We start from the raw sequence: 20,435 nt of genomic DNA on the forward strand, positions 1-20,435 counted from the left end.
AGACTTATGTGAAAAGATATTTGTTGCGGCATTGCTTGAGAAAATACATGACTAGAAAAAATTATATCCATAAATAAGATATTGGCCAAATAAATGAGAATGTATGCATACTTAAAATCCTATGTAGGCTATGTGCGGTGGCTCACGCCTGTAATCCCAGCACTTTGGGAGGCCGAGGCAGGTGGATCACTTGAGGTCAGGAGTTTGAGACCAGACTGGCCAATGTGGTGAAACCCTGTCTCTACTGAAAATACAAAAATTAGCCGGGCGTGGTGGTGGGCACCTGTAATCCCAGCTACTCAGAGGCTGAGGCATGAGAATCCCTTGAACCCGGGAGGTGGAGGTCACAGTGAGCCGAGATCATGCCACCGCCCTCCAGCCAGGGCGACAGAGTGAGACTCCATCTCAAAAAAAAAAAAAAAAGAAAGAAAGAAAAGAAAAGATCTCTAACATATTCTTGTTTAGCAAGAACTCATTTTTCAGTTTGTATTTTTAAGCAATATATGTATACACATGCTTATGTAATAGAATATTTCCTTTTAAAATTTTGTATTTTAATTTTTGTGGGTATACTAGGTGTATATATTTATGGGGTACATAAGATATTTTGATACATGCATACAATGCATAATAATTACATCATGAAAAATGGGGTATCCATCCCCTCAAGCATTTATCTTTTGTGTTACAAACAATTCAATTATACTCTTTTAGTTATACTAAAATGTAAAATTAAGTTATGGTTCACTATAGTACCCCTGTTGTGCTATTAAATAACTTTGTCTTATTCATTCTTTCTAACTATTTTTTGTACCCATTAACCATCCCTACCTCCCCCACCAGCCCTCCGCTACCCTTCACAGCCTCTGGTAACCATCCTTCTACTCTCTATGTGCATGAGTTCAATTGTTTTGATTTTTAGATCCCACAAATAAGTGAGAATGTGTGATGTTTGTCTTTCTGTGTCTGGCTTATTTCACTTAACATAATGACTTTCGGTTCTACCCATGTTGTTGCAAATGACAGAATCTTATTCTGTTTTGTGGCTGACTAGTACTCTATTGTGTATATGTATCACATTTTCTTTATCCATTTATCTGTTGATGGACACTGAGGTTGCTTCCAAATCTTACCTATGGTGAACAGTGCTGCCACAAACATGGGAATGCAGATAGCTCTTCGATGTACGGATGTCTTTTCTTTTGGGTGGATACCCAGCAGTCGGATTGCTGGATCATATGGTTGCTCAATTTTTAGTTTTTTGAGGAACCTCCAAAGTGTTCTCCATAGTGGCTGTACTAATTCACATTCCCACCAACAGAGTATGAGAGTTCCCTTTTCTCCATATCCTCACCAGCATTTGTTATAGCCTTTCTAGAATATTTCTTTTTCTATACTCTACACAAGAAAGCAGAAATAAGCAATTGTGTTTCAAGAACAAGACTCATTTTTCATTCTATACCTTTTTGAAATTTCTATGTGTATGTATTACTTTTTCACTTTAAAAACTAGCATTCTTAAGTCATATTTAACTTTGATTATACAGCCCAAATGTATTATGATCTATGTCTTTTCTGGAGGACAGACAAGTCTATCTGCAAATGGGTCAGTTCTTGCCCAAAAGCAGAAAAATTAAGGGTTTCAAAATCATTTAACTGGTTTACCCTGACTGCTTCAAGTTAACCAACAAAGAATAAGCCTGCCCACATCATAACCACTTCATCATTTTCTACCTAACTCCAATCAAAGCTAAGTTCTATGGGGAGAAGAAAAAAAAAGCTAAGTTCCAAACCCTTAAGAGGTGAACATTTCCACGTAATGGATTTGATTTTGTTTACTTTTGTTCAATGACTTGTCTTAAAATATCATATATTTAAAAGTATACTAGCATTTTTATTTTTGTTAGTCATGATTTTCTGCGTTATTTTTTTCATGAAACATTACTTAAATCCACTTCAGAAGGCATGCTCTCATGTATGAGCCATGATAAGGACAGTTTCTCAACTAGTCCTGAATCTGACTTGACCTGCCATCACAGGAAACACCAGACTCATTGCCCTAGGGGCAGGTTCAGTTACAGTATAATCATACAAAATCAGGTTCAGGGATGTCTTCAGGCATTTTTAGCTCATCAAGGATTTAGCTGTGATCAAGAGACCATAACACCTGTAGGGACAAACATTGATTTATTTCACTTTAGTGTAGCTTCAATCACAATCGTGAGACACCGTAGAGTAGGTCTCACCGACCTCCAGAAACACTTTATGGTGGGTTACCAAGAACTCACCTGGAAGTACAATGAAATAACCATTGTGCGGTGATTCCATCTTTTCCACGTTGTCTTAAGTCACACTTACTGTTTTATTCAAATACAATATGCAGAATTTTGATTATGCCCATTCTTTATTTTGTCTCTATAAGTTACCCCTTTGATGGAAACACCTCCTTTGCAGAAAAAAAATTCTGTAATGAAAAAGTGTGCACTAGGTCAAGCTAGCCTACTATTTCTACTATTTCTCGTTTGATAAAACCTGATCATACAAAATCAGCTTTAAACAGCTTTTTCTTCATTGGTTAAAATAAAATAGAATTATATCCCTTGTAGCTGAAATCTTATAATATGATTTTCTATTAATCTGCTGAATAGTAGTTAAAGTTATTGCCTCGATATCTGTGCCTCTAAATGGACATTATTCCTATTATTCAATTACTTTTCCTGCTGTACAAAACACCCTCCAAGTTATTTCCATTATGATAGCATCCCTCCTAGCTCACTCTCAGTCCTCACCAGGTTTCCTCCACCCTGGCTACCCTCTATTCAACTCTAAGTGCTCCTAGTGGCACTCTAAATTCCACAACAATATGTCTTTCTGTCACATCCTACTTGCCAATTCCCAGTCCCATATAAAATCCATTATTGCCTGGCCGGGCACAGTGGCTCATGCATGTAATACCAGCACTTTGGGAGGCCAAGGTGGGCCGATCACCTGAGGTCAGGAGTTAAGACCAGCCTGGCCAACATGGTGAAGCCCTGTCTCCACTAAAAATACAAAAATTAGCCAGGTGTGGAGGCAGGTGCCTGTAATTCCAGTTACTCGGAAGGAGAATCACTTGAACCTGGGAGGTGGAGGTTGCAGTGAACGGAGATCGCGCCATTGCCCTCCAACCCGGACAACAGAGCGAGACTCCATCTCAAAAAAAAAAAAAAAAATCCATTATTGCCTTTCCATAACTAGAGAAAGGTATATATAAGTATATATTAAATATATATGTATATATACACACACACAACAGTCCAATCACAAATGTAATCCATCAAACTTCAACTATCTCAGGATAAATTATTTGTCTTTCTGAAGTATGCTCTCTGACCACTCTCAATACTCAAATGACTCAACTGAACCTATTTTCTCAAAGTTACCAAAGCCCCTTAATCATCAAGTCTAATAGCCTTTATCTCACCCTATATCCTCCTTGACACTTCTATAGTATTTGACACTGTTCACTATTCCCTCTCTTTTTCAATAGTTTATTTCTTTAAAAAATTACATACATGTTTTTAAAAACTGTAAATGGTACAAAAATATAGTTTTGCATCATTTAACAACAGGGATATATTCTGAGAAATGCAGCATTTGGTGATTTCATTGTATGAACATCGCAGAGTGTACTTACACAAATCTAGATGGTATAGCCTAGTGCACACCTAGGCTATATGGTATAGCCTATTGCTCCTAGGCTTCAGACCTATACTGCATGTGACTGTACTAAATACTGTAGGCAAATGTAACACAGTGGTATTTGTGTATCTAAATATACCTAAACATAGAAAAGGTACAGTACAGATATGGTATAAAAGATGAAAAGTGGTATAGCTGTATAGGGCAATTGCCACGAATAGAGGATACAGGACTTGAAGTTGCTCTGGGTGAGTCAGTGAGTGAGTGGTGAGTGAATGTGAAGGCCTCAGACATTACTGAGCACTATTGTAGACTTTATAAATACTGTGCAGTTAGGCTACACATGTTTTAGTTTTAAAATAAAGTAATTGTCTATGATATTATGACAGCTATGATGTCATTAGGCAACAGGAATTTTTCAGCTCCATTATAACCTTATAGGACCACTGTCATGTACACTGTCCATTGTTGACAGAAACTTCATTATGCAGTACATGACTGCAGTGAAAATTAAACCTCTCTTCCTATCTGACCTTTATCTCTCAGATCTCCTCCCCAAAGGCAATTGCCATTCTCAGCTTCTTGTGCATCAATCCAAAAATTATATATATCCTTCTTTGTATACAAATGGTAGGATACTACATGTGCTGTTCTCTTACCTTTTTTGTATAATTTTTCACCATTAGTACTTGCAGACTGATCTCATCCTTTTAAATAACTACATAGACTTCCAGGTTTTGGATGTTCCAATAGTAATGTATTTTTTTGTTTGTTTGTTTTTTGAGACGGAGTCTCGCTATGTCGCCCAGGCTGGAGTGCAGTGGCTGGATCTCAGCTCACTGCAAGCTCCGCCTCCCGGGTTTACGCCATTCTCCTGCCTTAGCCTCCCGAGTAGCCGGGACTACAGGCGCCCGCCACCTCGCCCGGCTAGGTTTTTGTATTTTTTTTTAGTAGAGACGGGGTTTCACCATGTTAGCCAGGATGGTCTCGATCTCCTGACCTCGTGATCCGCCCGTCTCGGCCTCCCAAAGTGCTGGGTTTACAGGCTTGAGCCACCGCGCCCGGCCAATAGTAATGTATTTAACAAGTTCTTTATTGATGTAGCCCCTCCTTTAAGAAAGTCACCACACCTCCTCCCAGTTGATATTGTGTCATTGCATACTACTAGTTATAATTTTTGGATTGATGCACAAGAAGGTGACAATAGTGATTGCCTCTGGGGAGGAGATCTGAGAGACAAATAACAGATAGGAAGAGAGGTTTAATTTTCACTGGACAGGGCCAGGCATGGTGGCTCATGCCTGCAATCCCAGCAATTTGGGAAGCTGAGGCAGGTGGATCTCCTGAGGTCAGGAGTGCAAGACCAGACTGGCCAACATGGTGAAACCCTGTCTCTACTGAAAATACAAAAATTAGCTGGACATGGTGGTGGGCACCTGTAATCCCACTTACTTGAGAGGTTGAGGCAGGGGAATCACTTGAGCTCAGGAGGTGGAGGTTGCAGTGAGCCGAGATCACTCCATTGCACTCCAGCCTGGGCAACAAGAACAAAACTCCATCTCAAAATAATAATAATAATAATTTTCACTGTACAGTCATGTGCTGCATAACAACGTTTTAGTCAACAATGGACCGCATACATGACAGTGTACACCACAGTGGTCCTATAAGATGATAGTGGAGTTGAAAAATTCCTACTGCCTAGTGACATCATAGCTGTCATAACATCAGAAATGCCTCTAAGAAAAGTGAACAAAACAGCTAGGCGCGGTGGCTCACGCCTGTAATCCAAGCACTTTGAGAGGCCAAGTGGGCAGATCAAGAGGTCAAGAGATGGAGACCATCCCGGCCAACAAGGTGAAACTCCGCCTCTGGCCGGGCGCGGTGGCTCAAGCCTGTAATCCCAGCACTGTGGGAGGCCGAGACGGGCGGATCACGAGGTCAGGAAATCGAGACCATCCTGGCTAACACGGTGAAACCCCGTCTCTACTAAAAAATACAAAAAACTAGCCGGGCGTGGTGGCGGGCGCCTGTAGTCCCAGCTGCTAGGGAGGCTGAGACAGGAGAATGGCGTAAACCCGGGAGGCAGAGCTTGCATTGAGCTGAGATCCGGCCACTGCACTCCAGCCTGGGCGACAGAGCGAGACTCCGTCTCAAAAAAAAAAAAAAAAAAAAAAGAAAAGTGAACAAAACAAAAAGTGCTGGTGCCCATATGAGAGTACATAATGATATAAAAATAAAGGTTTTTTCCTAATAATGTTTAACATTACATCTTTAGAAACACAGCCCTATTATCCCGTATTCACTTTCATAGTTTACCTTAGTAATTTTTATAATCGCTATTGCCTGCAGACACAATTACGGTATTACATATAAGGTATTAATGCACTTCCTCTGCAGAAGATTAATTTTAATTGACATTCTATAAAAATTAACCTGAACATATTAGAATTTAGGAACATGTTACGTATCCCATAGGGTAAAATTAATATGACATTTAAAAATTCTTAGTTATACTTCAGTAGGTTTAATTTATACCAAAGAAATCCATAAGGTAAGCTCTGGAACAATACTGCTTATCTTGAGGATGGGATGACAGATTATAATTGCTTTATTTTTATTTATTTATTTTTTTTTTTTGAGGCGGAGTCTCGCTCTGTCGCCCAGGCTGGAGTGCAGTGGCGCGATCTCGGCTCACTGCAAGCTCCGCCTCCCGGGTTCCCGCCATTCTCCTGCCTCAGCCTCCCGAGTAGCTGGGACTACAGGCGCCGCCACCACGCCCGGCTAATTTTTTTGTATTTTTAGTGGAGACGGGGTTTCATTGTGTTAGCCAGGATGGTCTCGATCTCCTGACCTCGTGATCCGCCCGTCTCGGCCTCCCAAAGTGCTGGGATTACAGGCTTGAGCCACCGCGCCCGGCCTATAATTGCTTTATTAAGTACAACATTCTGAATTTCTATGAAGCTGTAATGGCTTCTTGTGCACTAGAGATTTTGTTATTTAGGATGTAATTGATTGTAATGTATACTGTTTGCTCTTGAATAACTCCCGTTTTCCAACTCAGAGAGACTTCCATTTCAGCATCAAATAATATGATTATTGCATTTGTAAAGTTTCTGAAGCTTTTTAAAATATTTTTCAGTTGAAAAATGTTTTATAATGAAATATGATATAAGTTAAAGGGGAAATTGAATGTAATCCTCATACGTTTTATTTTAAGACCACGTATAGTACATAGAATAGCTCCTCTTTTTTTGGCCATTACCCTTTAGTTGGTATTACTCGGAGTCAGTAAAACAAATACCTGAATGATGAAGGAATTGGCAATCTCATGAAATGTTTTGATTTCTGCTTTTTAATTGTCACCCTTTGCTTTTACCTAACATTATCTGCTTTAACAATCTCTCAAAAATCTCTAACACCAAAACTCAAATCTCTATTATTAACTCTAAGGTAAATCAACCCCTGGAAATACTTGACAGAGTTTTGCTACAAGGGCTTGTTTCTTTTAAGCCCCTTTTGACAAACTTCTGCCTCACTTCCCTAGTTTTTATGTTTTCCTTTGTTAACCTCTTATCACTCCCCCAGTCTGATTTTCAGGTTTTGGGACACAGAGACACTTCCTCCTCAAGCCAAGATAATGCTTTATTGCTTCTATCATAAATTGATATTAAAGAGAAAACACTTGCTCTGTTTCGTAGTTGAACAACTGAGAATTTCCATTGTACTTATGCTGTGTATTTACCTATTCTTTGAAGCTCGTACAAATGAATATTTATTTATTTATTTATTTATTTATTTATTTATTTATTTTTTTTTTTTGAGACAGAGTCTGGCTCTGTCGCCCAGCCCAGGCTGGAGTGCAGTGGCGCGATCTCGGCTCACTGCAAGCTCCGCCTCCCGGGTTCACGCCATTCTCCTGCCTCAGCCTCCCGAGTAGCTGGGACTACAGGCGCCCACAACCGCGCCCGGCTAATTTTTTGTATTTTTAGTAGAGACGGGGTTTCACCGTGGTCTCGATCTCCTGACCTTGTGATCCGCCCACCTCGGCCTCCCAAAGTGCTGGGATTACAGGCGTGAGCCACCGCGCCCGGCACAAATGAATATTTATATGAACTCTGCTTTGGCCTCATAACAATTTGCTTCTGTTAAGACCAGGAGGCCAAAGACTCAGCCAAATTTGTAGAGAATCTCAATTTTCATGCATTGATTGTTATCCTAAACTCAAGTCTTTCATTACCCTTTCTGCTGTGTGCCTTTCAAAAGAAGAAAGGAAAAGGGAAAGTTGAATCTGTTGCTATTTCTTCTTCTTCATGCTTCTGTGTCTTAGTCTGTTTGTACTGTTATAAAGGAATGTCTGAGGCTGGGTAATTTGTAAAGAAAAATGATTGGCTGGGTGCAGTGGCTCATGCCTGTAATCCCAGCACTTTAGGAGGCCGAGGTGGGTGGGTCACCTGAGATTGGGAGTTCGAGACCAGCCTAACCAACATGGAGAAACCCTGTCTCCACTAAAAATACAAAAAATTAGCCGGGCGTGGTGGCGCATGCCTGTAATCCCAGCTACTGGGGAGCCTGAGGTAGGAAAATCACTTGAACCCGGTAGGTGGAGGTTGCAGTGAGCTGAGATCACGCCATTGCACTCCAGCCTGGGCTACAACAGCGAAACTCCATCTCAAAAATAAATAAATAAATAAATAAAATAAAGAAAAAAGGTTTATTTGACTCACAATTCTGATGACTAGAAAGTTCAAGATTGTGCATCTGCATCTGGTGAGGGTCCCAGGCTGCTTCCACTCAAGGCAAAGGCGAAGGGTAGCTTGCTATATAGAGATCACATGGCAAAAGAGGAAGCAACAGATGGGAGGGAAGTTTCAGACTCTTTTTAACCACCAGCATTCATAGAACTAATTCCGCGAGAACACACGCATTACTGCAAAGATGGCACCAAGTCATTCATGAGGGATCTGCCCCATGACCCAAACATCTCCCACAAGGCTCCACCTCCAACACTGGGGATCCAATTTCAATGTAAGATTTGGGGTAACAAACATGCAAACCTTGCCGTTCTGCTTCTGGCCCCCAAATAGCATGTCCTTCTCATATTGCAAAATACAATCATTCGATAGCAATAGTCCTCAAAAGTTCTAGCTTGTTTCAGCACCAATTTAAAAGTTCAAAGTCCAAAGTCTCATCTGAGATTTAAAGTAAGTTCCTTAGAGTTGTGAGCCTGTAAATTCAAAAATTATTTACTTCTAAAATACAATGGTTGTGTAGTAATTGGGTAAACATTTTCATTCTAAAAGGAAGAAATAGGCCAAAAGAAAAAGGTAACAGGCTCTATTAGCAATTCTGAAACCCAGCAGGATAGATATTATATCTTAAAGCTCCAAAATAATCTCCCTTACCTACATACTGGGCACATTGGTGGGAGGGTTGGGCTCCCAAAGCCTTGGGAAGCCCCACCCCCATGGCTATTTTGGGTACAGCCCAGGTGGTTATTCTGATGGACTGGAATTTGGGCTTGTCACTTTTCAAGGCTGGAGTTGCACACTACTAGTGGCTCTATAATTCTGAGGTCGGGAGAGTGGTAGCCCTGCTCCTACAGCTCCACTAGGTACAGCTCTTGCATTTTGCATGCCTGCAGACTTAGCACCACATGGATGTCACCAGAGTGCACAGCTTGTATTCTCTGGAGTGTCAGCTGGAGATGTACCTAGGGCCATTTCAGCCATGGCTGCTCCACTCGGAGTGGTCAGGATCTGGGGAGCAGCATCCTGAGATGGCACAGGGCAGCAATACCCTGGCATCTCCCCCAAAACTTTTCTGTCTTTCTAGGCCTCTGAGCTAGTGGATGGGAGGAGCAGCCTCAAAAATTTCTGAAATGCCTTCAGGCCCTATATTGTATTAAATATTAGCACCTAGCTCTCTTTTAGCCATGCTAATCTCTTTAGCAAGTGGTTGCTCCACAGTACCCTTAGATTTTTCTCCCGAAAACACTCTTTCCTTCTCTACCACATGATCAGACTGGGAATTTTCCAAATTTTGATGTTCTGCTTCTTTTTTTTTTTTTTTTTTTTTTTACTTTAAGGAAATACTTTGTATTGTTATTGCCTTTAATTTTTAATTTTTGTGGATAGTAGGGTATATATTTATGGGGTATATGAGATAATTTGATATAGATAATAATACAATGTGTAATTACATCAGAGTAAATGGGGTCTTCATTCCCTCACACGTTTATCTTTTGTGTTACAAACAATCTAATTATATTATTTTAGTTATTTTTAAATGCACAATTAAATTTTTTTTTTTTTTTGAGACAGAGTCTCGCTCTGTCGCCCAGGCTGGAGTGCAGAGGCTCACTCTGCCTCCCGGGTTCACGCCATTCTCCTACCTCAGCCTCCCGAGTAGCTGGGACTACAGGCGCCCGCCACCTCGCCCGGCTAATTTTTTGTATTTTTAGTAGAGACGGGGTTTCACCGTGTTAGCCAGGATGGTCTCGATCTCCTGACCTCGTGATCCGCCTGTCTCGGCCTCCCAAAGTGTAGGGATTACAGGCGTGAGCCACCGCGCCCGGCACACAATGAAATTATTATTGACGATAGTCACCCTATTGTACTAGCAAACGCTAGATCTTATTCATTCTTTTTATTTATTTATTTTTGAGACGAAGTCTCACTCTGTTGCCCGGGCTAGAGTGCAGTGGCACGATCTCGGCTCACTGTAACCTCTGACTCCTGGGTTCAAGCAGTTGTCCCTGCCTCAGCCTCCTGAGTAGCTGGGATTACAGTTGCCCGCCATCACACCTGGCTAATTTTTGCATTTTTTAGTAGAGACGGGACTTCACCACGTTGGTGAGGCTGATCTTAAACTCCTGACCTCAGGTGATCTGCCAACCTCAGCCTCCCAAAGTGCTGGGATTACAGGCATGAGCCACCATGCCCAGCCCATTCTTTCTACTTTTTGTACCCATTAACCATCCCCACCTCCCCGCCACATCCCTTTCTTACCCTTCCCAGCCTCCGTTAATCATCCTTCTACTCTTTATGTCCATGAATTCAATTATTTTAATGTTTAGCTCCCACAGCTAAGTGAGAACATGTGATGTTTGTCTTTCTGTACTTGGCTTCTTTCTTTTTTTTTTAGATGGAGTCTCGCTCTGTTTCCCTGGCTGGAGTGCAGTGGCACAATCTCGGCTCGCTGCAACCTCCGCCTTCCAGCTAATTTTTGTATTTTTAATAGAGACAGGGCTTCACCATACTGGCCAGGTTAGTCTCGAACTCCTGACCTCACGATCCGCCCACCTCAGCCTGGCAAAGTGCTGGGATTACAAACATGAGCCACCGCGCCCGACCTGGCTTATTTCACTTAATATAATGATCTCCAGTTCCATCCATGTTTTTGCAAATAACAGAATCTCATTCTTTTTTATGGCTGAATAGTACTCCATTGTGTGTGTGTACCACATTTTCTTTATCCATTCGTCTGTTGATGGACAGACACTCAGGTTGCTTCCAAACCTTAGCTATTGTGAACAGTGCTGCAATAAACACAGGAGTATAGATATCTCTTAGATATACTGATTCCCTTTCCTTAGGGTATATATCTAGCAGTGGGATTGCTGGATCATATGGCAGCTCTATTTTTAGTTTTTTGAGGAACCACTAACCTGCTCTTTGCAACAGTTATTCTAATTTGCATTCCCACCAACCGTGTATGAGGGTTCAGTTTTCTCCACACCTTGCAGGCACTTGTTATTTTATCCAATGGTTTTGGATAAAACCATTTTAACTGGGGTGAGTTGATATCTCATTGTAGTTTTGATATTTGCTTCTTTTTAAATCACAAATTCCAACTTTAGATCCTTCTTTTGCTGACATTTCTGATCATAAGCTGTTCAAAGCAATGATGCCACTTCTTGAAGGCTTTGCTGCTTAGACAATTTTTCTTCCAGATACCCCAGGTGGGCATCACTCTTAAATTTGGCCTTCCATGAAGCCATAGAGCACAGGACATAATGCAACCACGTTCTCTGCTATGCAGCAAGGGTGACCTTTGCTCCAGTTCCCAATAAGTTCCTCATTTCCATCTGAGACTTCATTTCCATTACCTAGTTCCACAGTTGCTTCCACATTTTCAGGTATCTTTATAGCAACAACCCACTCCTTGGTACCAATTTTCCATCTTTGTCCATTTGCGTTGCTGTAAAGGAATATCTGAGGCCAAGTAATTTATGAAGAAAAAAGGTTTTTTGGCTCATGATTCTGACATCTAGAAAAGTTCAAGATTGGGCATCTGCATCTGGTGAGGGCCTCAGGCTGCTTCTACTCATGATAGAAGGTGAAGGTGAGCTGGTGTGTGCAGAGATCACATGGCAGGAGAGAAAGCAAGAGGTGGGAGGTGCCAGGCTCTTTTTAACAACCAGCTGTCACAGAACCCATAGAGTGAGAACTCACTCATTACTGCAAGGATAGCACCAAGCCATTTGTAAGGGATTTGCCCCCACGACCCAAACTCTACTAGACCCCCACCTCCAACACTGACGATCAAATTTCAACATGAGATTTGCAAGGGAGAAACATCCAAAATATGGTACTCTGTAAAGAACTGAATTAAATGAAAAAGACACATTAAACTAAGAGGTTAAAACTGTATTTTGAGGTAAGATATGGATTCTGTTTTCCTTGGCATCCTTTTCTCTGCATGTTTAGATAATTTGAACTATAACAGAAAGAATGAGCTTGGTAAACCTTCAACTCTAAAGATGATAGTGGGCTCCCCAAACCATCTCTCTCTTCCAACCTGACTGTTTTAGGACAGTGGCTCTCAAGAGCAAAGCTTCCAAGCAGTTTAAATATTGCTGTTTATCCAAGCTTTTATGAAAAGTTTAGTTTCTGTCATCAAGTAGTTGCTAGAAGTTCAGAGGTTCCTTTGTGAGAGCCAACTGAACAGTTCTCAGACTTATATTCAGAGATAAAAGAGCCTGGAAAAATTAAACCTGAATAATCTTGGTGTCCTCTAATCCCACGAGATTGTGCAATTTTGGCATATTTTTTAAGGAAAAGGGACTAGACACTCCAAAGCCAAGTGGGGGGTTTCTACACCCCAGAGAAAGTTCCAGGTTTTTTGCAATTTACTTTCTCTTTGGAAAGCTTCTTAGTTTTTTTTTCCCCCTTGATTCTATTTTTATCATGCCATAGCACTGGCTCATGTTAATAAAGACAGTCAGGGACACATGAGTCCTATGGAGGAGAAACTGGAACTTCAGTCCAAGTAACGTTATTTCACAAAGCAATGGAGAAGTGAAAGTAGTGCTGTTGAGCCCTTAAGACTCCAGATTTCCTCGCTTTATGGAGAGGCTTCTGGGGTAGAAATTTTTCATCTCTGTCTCCAACTGACCACATCAAACCCCTCTTTGGGTCCTGTCCCTCTATAAGTAAAGTTCAAGCAAATGTATATATCAGATTATAGATTCAAGAGCTAGTTTTGTTTAAGCAACTCTGTCTATTTACAGGCACATATTTACAACAATAAAGCAATTCCTATTCTTTGTAATTCTTTCCCTTGCTCTTTAACTCCTGCAGGTGAGAAGAACAATGCTTGAGGTTAATAAAAAAAAATCTTTCAAGATAAATTTTAAATTCATGAATCCCTCTACATTCACATTTAGTAGAAATCAACTAATTAGTTTCAAAATTTAGAGCAGAAATAAATCCTTTTTATCAAGTCTCTTGAAGGGATTACTATGAAGCATATGATAATGCAAACTTTCTATTGGGGGTTCATTATCAGAAATTCCCATCGAATAATGAGATAAGAATCTAATCTAATGAGAATCTAATCCAGTAGATGTAAGTGCTTAATTGCACATATTCATATCAAATTGATTTACAAATCTCTTGGCTTTACTTTAAAATCTCTTAGACTTTAAGTACTCTTATCACAAAAAAGAAAAGAAAAAAGGTAACTTTATGAGATGCTGGGTATGTTAATTTGCTTGACTATAGTAATCATTATGTATATGTATATTAATATCAATATATTAAAACATTATGTTGTACACTTTAAACATGTACAATAAGAATGGTCTTTTAAGACAACGCTTCTCAAACTTTGACACACATATGAATCACCTGGGAATCTTGTTTAAATCCAGATTCAGTAAATCTGGGGTGTGCCCTGACATTCTATATTTCTAACAATCTCCCATGGGATGACAATGCCGCTCATCTGTGGAGGACTGCACTTTAAGTAACAAGGTATGTTCTGCATCTTAAGGCTTTATATAGCAAAAGCTCTTATTTGCAGAATGCCTACTATACATGCATTATAGACTAAAAGATTTGATTTATGTAATTTAATCCTCAAAATAATCCTATAGAGCATGTTTGATTATTTTTAAAAATAAGAAAAGTTTGGATTTCAGAGAGGCTAATTACTTTGTCCAAAGTCACACAGGAAGTCAGTGCCAGGAATTTGGACCCAGGTTTTTCTGACTCCAAAGCCAGAGGACTATTCTCTATGCATTATATACAACATCTAGTACACAGCGTTTTGAGACAGAGATGAGAAAAAGTTTCTACCATTCAGAATTAACAGTACAATGGCAGAAATCAGACTATACGTAAAGAGATAAATTACGGTTTTTAATTTGGTATTGTGCAACTATCAAAGAAGTATAGATTACTGAGTTAATTAAATAGTAATAGGATAGGAAAGGATAAAATTAATCAATACATTTCTGTACAATTACTTTGGATTAACTCTCATTAATCGACCTCTTGATGGAAGAAGTGGACAACTGTGGGCACTCTAACAACTGTTGCATGTAGATAATAGTGAGGAGGCAGTTGGAACTTTTCTGTGAGTTGGGGCTGCGGAAGAGAGAGGGATTTCCAAAGTCCCTTCAACGTCTCCACTTAAATGATTATGTAATTCAAATTTTGAACTTGACATTTTAAAATAATTTATATAAAATACCTGCTCGTGGTTTAAAATATATATAATGGTACAGAGCTATAAAGGAAAAAGTCTTCTCCCCTAACTCCCTTATTCCCACTTTCCAAAGGAAAACATTGTTTTCAATTTTATGTATATCTTTTCTGGAAGAACTAAGTTTCTCTTACAGATTGTTACAATTTTCAATGTGAGCTTTGTTGAGCACAAGTTACCTTAAAGAAGTGTTCCAGGCCGGGCGCGGTGGCTCAAGCCTGTAATCCCAGCACCTTGGGAGGCCGAGACGGGTGGATCACGAGGTCAGGAGATCAAGACCACCCTGGCTAACACGGTGAAACCCCGTCTTTACTAAAAAATACAAAAAACTAGCCGGGCGAGGTGGCGGCGCCTGTAGTCCCAGCTACTCGGGAGGCTGAGGCAGGAGAATGGCGGGAACCTGGGAGGCGGAGCTTGCAATGAGCTGAGATTGGGCCACTGCACTCCAGCCTGGGCGACAGAGCGAGACTCCGTCTCAAAAAAAAAAAAAAAAAAAAAAAAAGAAGTGTTCCATATAGGCCGGGCTTGGTGACTCACGCCTATCATCCCAGCACTTTGCAAGGCCGAGGCGGGTGGATCACCTGAGGTCAGGAGTTCAAGACCAGCCTGGCCAACATGGTGAAACCCTATCTCTACTAAAAATACAAAAATTAGCCGGGCATGGTGGTGTGCGCCTATAGTCCCAGGACTCGAGACGCTGAGACAGGAGAATTGCTTTTGAATCTGGGAGGCGGAGGTTGCAGCGAGCCAAGATCACACCACAGTACGCGGCCTGGGCAACAAAGTGAGAATCCGTCTCAAAAGAAAAAAAAGAAATGTTCCATATAGAATTATTGAATTGTTGTACCTTTTTAACATTGAGATCTAGACTTGATCACTACTTCATTCAATTCAGAAAATACTTATTGAGCATTTATTAAGAGCCAGGTATTAGGCATTTTACACGTAAAAACCACTAAGGTTCGATTTCTACCTCCAAAAGGCTCATAGTTCAGTGACTTCTCTGATCAGGAAAAAAAATGACTGTGGTGTTGCAGACAGGAAATTACTATTTAATACTGGCAGTGCCTTCTTCCTGTTTCACCAGAAGAGAAAAAGTCGAAATTTGAGGATATATTCTATTCGGGCAAGTTTCACTTCTCCAGTGATTCCCATAAACCCCTTTCAAGTCTGCACTCCAAGGTAATCCATTTGAACCTCTCCTTGGATCTATTTGCCTTCTTGCAATTCATAAGGACATGATATTTTTGTATTTACAAAGCTTTTATCTGAATTACAAGACAATCAAGTCAGAAAAACTGGTTCTTGCTGGTCCTCTGACATATGTGCCTCTGAATATTTAAGGTAAAGAGTCAGCTGCCTATGCAGAATTCATTCATTTACCCAACTCAAATTCATAAAGTGCCCCCCACAAAACTGTGAAATTTGAGTAGCCTGGATGAGAGACCTTCCACACAAGAACAGTGCCTTGTCAAACAATTAACTACTGTGTCTTTATACTTTCAAAACTTTAAGTTTTGAAGTCATTTCTGCAGCAAAATCTCACATTAAAAGATAGCTGCTCAGGGGAAGTTTTAAGGCATATACTGCAATCTTCTGTGGGTTGAATTTAGTTGAATAATGCCTTTGTTAGCAACTAACGAGCCTGTCATCAAGAATGAGGAAGTTGGGAAGAGAATGGTGCAATGTTTCCCAAATTATCTCATTTTACGAATCACCTGATGTGCTTATTAAATATGCAGATTTTCTAGGCCCTTCCCCTGGAGATTTGGTTCATTAGATTTGGACCTGGGACTGCCACATTTAACAACTGCCTCAGAAGATTCTTATGATTAGACTACCCTACAGCAATAGTTTTTAACTTTGGATGTACATTAGTATCATCTGGGGAGTTTTTTCGCTTTTTTTTTTTTTTTTTTTTAGAGACAGGGTTTCACTCTGTCACCCAAGCTGGAGTGCAGTGGTGCAATCACAGCTCACTGAAGCCTCAACTTCCTGGGCTTAAGCGATTGTCCTGCCTCAACCCCCCTAGTAGCTGGGAGTACAGGTGCGCCACCTGGTGAGTTTCTAAAAGTACATATATCTTAATACCCGGGTTGCAAATACAAATACTCTAATTTATCTGGGGTGGTGCCAAGCGTTGTTCATTTTTTAAAGTTCCCTAGGTGATGCTAGTGTTGAGACATTCTAGTGTTCAGAAATAATGATCTAAAGTAGCAGTTATAAAACGTTTTGGTGTCAGGATTCCTTTACACGCTTGAAAATTGTGGAGAGTGGTGCATGCCTTCAGTCCCAGTTACTTGGGAGGCTGAGGCAGGAGGATTGCTTAAGCCCAGGAGTTCAAGGCTGCAGTGAGCTACGACTACAACTGCAAATAGTCACTGCACTCAACAAGCAAGACCCTGTCTATAAAGAAACAAAACAAGCAAACAAAATTATGGAGAATTTCAAAGAGCTCTCATGTGGGTTATATTGATATTGTCCGTAAACAAAATTAGAACTAAGAAATTTTGAAACATTTATTGGCCCATTTAATAATTATAATAATAGACTCATTATGTGGTAATATAAATAACATACTTTTGATTTAAAAATTATTTTTCAGGCCGGGCATGGTGGCTCAAGCCTGTAATCCCAGCACTTTGGGAGGCCGAGACGGGCGGATCACAAGGTCAGGAGACCATCCTGGCTAACGCGGCGAAACCCCGTCTCTACTAAAAACACAAAAAATTAGCCGGGCGAGGTGGCGGCGCCTGTGGTCCCAGCTACTCGGGAGGCTGAGGCAGGAGAATGGCGGGAACCCGGGAGGCGGAGCTTGCAGTGAGCTGAGATCTGGCCACTGCACTCCAGCCTGGGCGACAGAGCGAGACTCCGTCTCAAAAAAAAAAAAAAAAAAAAAATATTTTTCAAAAAATTCATGAGAAGAATAGCATCCTTTTCTGTTTCTACAAACTTCTTTAACACCTGGCTTATAGAAGACAACTAGTTTCTGCATTTTATCTATTGGGATAAGTTGTTTTGATTGAAGAATTCAACCTGAAGTATATGAAGAAAATCTGGCCCCTCAGAAATATGCTGCTGAAAAAGGAAAGAGTATGTTAATAAGCTTTTCAGATAACTGTGGATATTCCTCTCGGACACAACACCAAAACTTGATTTCTTAAAGGTTGCTTGTAACGTGGAACAGAAAGTCTGTTATGAACTTCTTATACTTCATTATATTAAAATCCATTGATCTATCTGATATTTTTAATGTATCATTTACTCATGCAAGATTTTATATCATACATTGGTCATTTGAAAAAATATCGGTTCCCTGAGTTATGCAGCCCTTCCAAATGCTGGCACATTTCCTACTGTATAATATCAAAACATCACATTTGTTAATATCACAACTGGTCTCATCAGAAGAGTCGGTAGGTACTGAGATGTCAAAATCCCAATAGTGGAATAAGTTTTCCAAAACTGTAATATTCATTTGAACACTTGAGTTTCATTGTTGGCCACATATACTGTCAGTTGTTTTCCTTGAAGTGACAAACAGACTTCATTCATTTTCAAGCAAATGTTTGCCAAATCTCCAAGTCTGAAAAACCATAGTTTGCCAGTTGCTCTTTGGAGTAAAAAGAGTGTTTCACGAGAAAAGCCACTTGTTAAGCCGTCAACCCAATCACTCAAATGCTTTTCCTGGCGACATCTATTCTACTTCAATGTGCAGCAGAAGTGCTCTATGCATGCTTCATATTTCATTGCAGGGAATTTTTTTAAGTGTACTTGAGTCAAGATTTAATAAAATTAATAATTCTCGCTGTTTCATCAAGGACATTCTTAAATGAGAGAGGCTTTTAATTTTTTTTAATTTTATTTATTTTATTTTATTTTTTTGAGATGGAGTCCCACTCTGTCGCCCAGGCTGGAGTGCAGTGGCGCAATCTCCACTCACTGCAACCTCCGCCTCCTGGGTTCAAGTGATCCTCCTATCGAGAGAGGCTTTTTAAAATTGTGAGTGTGTGGGGATGAGAAATACAATGACTACTAGTATAGTTTAGCACCACTGCCTTGATACATGCTAAGGGGTCAGAATTTTGTTTTTTGCTTTTGCACCACCAGTGCAATCATTAATACAGTGAAAAAGGAAAACAGCATCTTCGTATTATTTTGAGAATGTTTTGATATGGACTCCCCTGAAATGCCTTGGGAAGCACACTTGGAGAACTGCTGACCTAAAAGAGCACAAAGCCGTACTGGTAGGGGAGGTGGGTGGGGCAAGTTTAGCATGTATTTACCTATTTATTGCTGAGATTAGAGTATTCACATTACTTGGGTTATTTATTTATTGTCTTAATACTCAATAACATCCATAAACTAGATGTTACTATTCCTATTTTACAAATAAATAAATTGAAGCTCAGAAAGGCTAAATAATTTTCTAAGATCAAGCAAGGATCAGGATTTAGATCGATATATTCCTGATTCTAAGCTTACTCTGTCGCCACTACACCAAGTTGTTTTCCTTCTATTGAACCGTTGAGGGTGTAAGTAATAGATACTAAGGCATATCAAGCATTTATTATGCACTAAAAACAGTTCCCAGAACTTTAAATGTATTAACTTATTTAATCCTCCTAACAGGCGAATACCCATATACACCCTATTTTAGAACGCAGGGAAACAGAGACCCAGAGAACTTCTCAAGGACACAGCTAGTAACTATGGTGCTAAGATTTTAGCCCAAGAGGACTGGCTTCAAAACCATTTTACTAAAACATCTCCTGGTCAGGCACGGTGGCTTAGGCCTGTAATCTAAGCATTTTGGGAGGCTGAGGCGGGTGGATCACCTGAGGTCGGGAGTTCGAGACCAGCCTGACCAACATGGAGAAACTCCGTCTCGGCCGGGCACGGTGGCTCAAGCCTATAATCCCAGCACTTTGGGAGGCCGAGACGGGCGGATCACGAGGTCGGGAGATTGAGACTATCCTGGCTAACACAGTGAAACCCGGTCTCTACTAAAAAAATACAAAAAACTAGCTGGGCGAGGTGGCGGGCGCCTGTAGTCCCAGCTACTGGGGAGGCTGAGGCAGGAGAATGGCGTGAACCCGGGAGGCGGAGCTTGCAGTGAGCCGAGATCGCGCCACCGCACTCCAGCCTGGGCAACAGAGCGAGACGCCTCAAAAAACAAAACAAAACAACAACAACAACAACAAAAACACAACATCTCCTAAAAATAGTAATGAAAAACTCTGAATAAAAACATTATAATTAAGATACTTGTAATTGTTACTTGAATAAAGGAACTATTTTAATGCTTGAAACAAATACTTTTGCCTGTTTGCATCTAAAATGTCATGTGATCAAAAGATCTTGGTTTATTTGTTTCGTTTCCTCGAGGAGAGACAAAATCATGTGTGGAAAAACCTTAAGTGTGTGGAAATTTTAGCAAGAAGTTAATTCACAGAAATCACTAAGAATAGATTCCTAAAAGGGGTATAGTTCAGTTTACATTTTCAGATTTTGAGATCAGGATGTCGTGGTCAAGTCTGCAGATGGGAAAGGAATGTGGTCTATGTCACACTGAGCGTATGACAGACCATCAAAGAACACACCTGCTCCTGGAGAAGACCAGGGCACTGGAAAAATCACGGGTCTGACAATAAAACCATTTCGTTTGCCATTTGCCATCACAATAATTAGTCGTCTTGGGGTATATTTCCTTTTTCTAAAAATAATCGTGCGGTATTGTTACTCAATCTGCTAAAATGGGTT

This window comes from Macaca fascicularis, chromosome X (genome assembly GCF_037993035.2).
Source record: "Macaca fascicularis isolate 582-1 chromosome X, T2T-MFA8v1.1".
Taxonomy (NCBI): domain Eukaryota; kingdom Metazoa; phylum Chordata; class Mammalia; order Primates; family Cercopithecidae; genus Macaca; species Macaca fascicularis.